We start from the raw sequence: 5000 nt of genomic DNA, 5'->3' as shown, positions 1-5000 counted from the left end.
AGCCTAGACAACCCCATTTCGCAACTTTCCACGCCTTTTTTTTTCCCCCTCACCCATGGCGGCGGCGTGGTGGCGGCGGCCGGATTCCGGCCACCACCGCCATGGGTGGCAGCCCCCCGACCCCGACACCAAACCCATAATACCGAGGCAACATATCGAGGCAACATATCGAGGCAACATGACATGGGTGTGGCGTGGGGGAAGGGGGCTGCAGCTAGGAGGGCATGGGCTGCCATGCATATGCAGGCAACACACACCCCCCTATATAGCATTTTATGCATTTAGCCCTTTGACAGGAAGAGACATCACCTATGCGCGAGGAGTCATAATGGGCTCTAAATAATTCAATACAAGGTATTTGGACGTGATTTTTTGCAGGGATACTAAGAAACATGCAATCTCTGATGGGAAAAAGTTTCATAAATATTTGAAGTCGGGAAGTATTTTTTATTATTTTTAGAAGTCGTAAAATTGAAAAAATCATTAAAAGAAATCCGGGAGGAATTTTTTAGTTTTGTAACTTGGAGAAGGTACTAAAAATCATAGACTACTTATGGGGAGCTTATTGTGCGAGGAAATTTCAATAAAAATGGGGTTTGACAAGGTTTGAAAAATTCTGTCGACATTTGAAAAAATCTGGAACTAGGCTGCCGGCATGCTGCGCACATGCTGCGCGCATGCTGCGCGCAGGCTGCGCGCAGGCCACGGCAGGACAAGTTTCGCTAGCCTCACTGTCGACCGAATGCGCAAGCTGCGCGCACGCCATGGCAAGACAAATTTCGCTAGCCTCACTGTCGACAGAGTCAGCACGCTGCGCGCACGCCATGGCAGGAGAAGTTTCGCTAGCCTCGCTGTCGACAGAATCAGCACGCTGCGCGCAAGCTGTGCGCGCGCATGGCATGGCAAGTTTCGAAAAATTCTGTCGACAGGCTCCCGAGCGCGCACGCTGCCGACATGTTGTGCGCACGCTGCCGGCATGCTGTGCACACGCTGCGCGCAAGCTGTGCGCGCGCATGGCATGGCAAGTTTCGAAAAATTCTGTCGACAGGCTGCCAAGCGCGCACGCTGCGCACACGCTGCCGGCATGCTGTGCGCACGCTGCCGGCATGCTGTGCACACGCTGCGCGCAAGCTGTGCGCGCGCATGGCATGGCAAGTTTCGAAAAATTCTGTCGACAGGCTCCCAAGCGCGCACGCTGCGCACACGCTGCCGGCATGCTGCGCGCACGCTGCCGGCATGCTGCGCGCAAGCTGTGCGCGCGCATGGCATTGCAAGTTTCGAAAAATTCTGCGGCCAGGCTCCCAAGCGCGCACGCTGCGCACACGCTGCCGGCATGCTGCGCGCACGCTGCCGGCATGCTGTGCGCACGCTGCGCGCGCGCATGGCAGGACAAGTTTCGAAAATTTCTGTCGACAGGCTGAGCAGCGCGCACGCTGCGCACAGGCTGCCGGCATGCTGCGCGCACGCCGCGCGCAAGCTGCGCGCGCGCATGGCAGGACAAGTTTCGAAAATTTCTGTCGACAGGCTCAGCAGCGCGCACGCTGCCGACATTCTGTGCGCACGCTGCGCACAGACTGCCGGCATGCTGCGCGCAGCCCATGGCAGGACAAGGTCCGAAAAATTCTGTCGACATTTTTACGCCATGGTAGGCTTCCGCTTCGCGTCACTTTGTCGACATTCAAGCCTACCATTTTTATTGAATTTTTCAAACCTTGTCAAACCCCATTATTCAAATGTCGAAAAATTCTGTCGACATTTTTACGCCATGGTAGGCTTCCGCTTTGCATCACTTTGTCGGAATGCATCGCATGGCGAGGCAAGGCAAGGCAAGGCCACAGCATGCCAAGGCGAAGGCAACGCATGGCTTGGTCAAGGCCACATCATGGGCACGGCATGCCAAGGCAAGGCGAGGCAAGCCATCCTTAGCCTCGCCTAGCCTCACTTACTCGGAATGCCTTGGATGATGCGCAATGCCAAGGCAAGGCAAGGCAAGGCATGGCTTGAATGGCTTGGTGTAGGCCACAACTTGGGCATGGCATGCCAATGCAAGGCAAGGCAAGGCAAGCCACGCCATCCGAACCCTCCAATAACCTTACTTTCTCGGAATGCCTTGAATGGGCACGGCATGTGAAGGCAAGGCAAGGTCCTAAAAATCATTTTGTAAGTTGGAGAAGGTCCTAAAAATCATAGACTTAATTATAGGGAGCTTATTGTGCGGGGAAATTTCAATAAAAATTGGGTTTGACAAGGTTTGAAAAATTCTGTCGACATGCTGCCGGCATGCTGCGCGCAGGCTTCGTGCATGATGTGAGCATGCCAAGCTTCCAATAGCCTCACTGTCTCTGAATGCCTTGAATGGGGAGCAATCTGCGTGCAAGCCATGGCATGACAAGGTTTCGAACAGTCGTACGTGTCGAGCGAAAACGCTTCAAATTGGACGCTCGGAGCCCGAAGACCCCACGCCCGCTTAATGCTCCGCATCCGAGATCACAAGCAGAACTTGTGGACCTTCACAATCTCACGATGAGTCGTGGGTTGATCGGGACACAAGCACTGCTACAACATCCTCCTGTTGCCCGCGAAAGGCAAGAGGAGGAAAGGGACAACGAGAGGCACCATTCCTTAACAATAGGTAGCCAAAACAGGAACCCATTAACCCGCACAAGCCAATCTTGAAGCATCAATGACGAGGGGTATGAGACGACAGTTCGATGCCAGAGCAAAGAGCCTGCCGGTGCATAACACCCATTCACCACTCACACGCCGTTGCATTAGCAAAGCCCAGCACCACCAAACGAACCGCACATCTCAACAAGCACAATGGCTAACTGAGAATGCGGCTGCACCGAGTGGAGCCAAGCCCGCACCGCTAGGCATGACAAGAATACCATGGAATCTAGGCAACCGATATGTTGTGGGTTCGTAACTCGTAGGAGTGTCACTTTCAACGTCCCCGGTATTGGGCTGAGTTTCTAAAAACAACCGTGCACACCGAGGTTAAACTTTACCGGCTCCACTCCGACTCGCCGCTCGCCCACTACTCTGAAGGCAACCGATATTTTGTGGCATCATTGCTACTCTTAAGATTGTCATCCTCGACTTGCTCGTGCATTGGGCTCGCACCGTGCACACACAAGCAGTGCCTAGACAAATCCTAATCATAGCTCAACCGCACACTCAGGGACTTGGGGCAACCGATATTTTGTGGGTTCGTAACTAGTAGGAGTGTCACTTTCAACGTCCCCGGTATTGGGTTGAGTTTCTAAAAACAACCGTGCACACCGAGGTTAAACTTTACCGGCTCCACTCCGACTCGCCGCTCACCCACTACTCCGAAGGCAACCGATATTTTGTGGCATCATTGCTACTCTTAAGATTGTCATCCTCGACTTGCTCGTGCATTGGGCTCGCACCTTGCACACACAAGCAATGCCTAGACAATCCTAATCATAGCTCAACCGCACACTCAGAGGATTGGATAGCTTCTTTCAAAGCCAACCTACCCCCACACGTGTGAGAGTGGCCAACAATTCCCTAGCTTCTTCATCAACTCCGCCGAAAGCCATCCTCGACATACCCGTGCATTGAGAAGGTTTGGTGGCCGTACTCCCAACACAAAAGCATACCGAAGACAACCCCAAGCTAAAGCTCACTTGAAGCCAACGCATCGTCACCATGTGTTCGTGTGGCCGAGAATTGGGTAGCTTCTTCATCAACCCCGCCAAAAGCCATCCTCGACATACCCGTGCATTGAGAAGGTTTGGTGGCCGTACTCCCAACACAAAAGCATACCGAAGACAACCCCAAGCAAAAGTTCACTTGAAGCCAACCCATCGTCGCCCACAACTAGTGGGTGAATGGTGTGCTTCCCGGGGTTGGCATAGACATTCCCTCGCATGCAAAAGATTGTCGATGCGAAAGATTGTCTATGCCAAACCCGGGAAGCACACCATTCACACACTCCCGACCGGTGTGGTGTGGCGGTGATTGGATAGTTACAGATTGAGCACTTGCCAAGGATCAAAATGTGTCATTTAGAAGAAACATTTTCAAAAAGTTTTTAAAATCTTGTGGGTTTGCAACTCATAAGAGCGTCACTTTCAACGTCCCCGGTATTGGATTGAGTTTCTAAAAACAACCGTGCACACCGAGGTTAAACTTTACCGGCTCCACTCCGACTCGCCGCTCGCCCACAATTTGTTTGCAACGAAACATTTGTTTTTAATTTTGTTGGTTTAAATCTTGTTGGTTTGAAATTGTTTTGAAAAGGTTCTTTAAATCTAGTGGGTTTGCAACTCATAAGAGCATCACTTTCAACGTCCCCGGTATTGGATTGAGTTTCTAAAAACAACCGTGCACACCGAGGTTAAACTTTACCGGCTCCGCTCCGACTCGCCGCTCGCCCACTAGTCCGAAGGCAACAAAACATTTGTTTTTCATTTTGATGAAAATTTCTGTTTTTAAATCTTGTTGGTTTGAAATTTTTTTGAAAAGGTTCTTTAAATCTTGCGGGTTTGCAACTCATAAGAGCGTCACTTTCAACGTCCCCGGCATTGGATTGAGTTTCTAAAAACAACCGTGCACACCGAGGTTAAACTTTACCGGCTCCGCTCCGACTCACCGCTCGCCCACAAATCCGAAGGCAACAAAACATTTGTTTTTAATTTTGATGAATTTTTTTGAAAACATTGGCTTGGCAAGCCCCAATCCGCGACTATCCACCCACCGCCACCCCACACGGGTGGTTGTTGTTGCGAAATGAGGTTGTGGTCGACATGCCCGCGCATTTGAGAAGGAGTTCCTAGCACTCCATGCTCTTCCATGCCAAAAAAAAGCCTAGACAACCCCATTTCGCAACTTTCCACGCCTTTTTTTTTCCCCCTCACCCATGGCGGCGGCGTGGTGGCGGCGGCCGGATTCCGGCCACCACCGCCATGGGTGGCAGCCCCCCGACCCCGACACCAAACCCATAATACCGAGGCAACATATCGAGGCAACAT

This window comes from Prunus avium, unplaced genomic scaffold (genome assembly GCF_965620075.1).
Source record: "Prunus avium unplaced genomic scaffold, drPruAviu1.hap1.1 HAP1_SCAFFOLD_66, whole genome shotgun sequence".
In the NCBI taxonomy this organism is placed as follows: Eukaryota; Viridiplantae; Streptophyta; class Magnoliopsida; order Rosales; family Rosaceae; genus Prunus; species Prunus avium.
The sequence above is the reverse complement of the archived record's forward strand: the minus strand, read 5'-3'. Positions refer to the sequence as shown.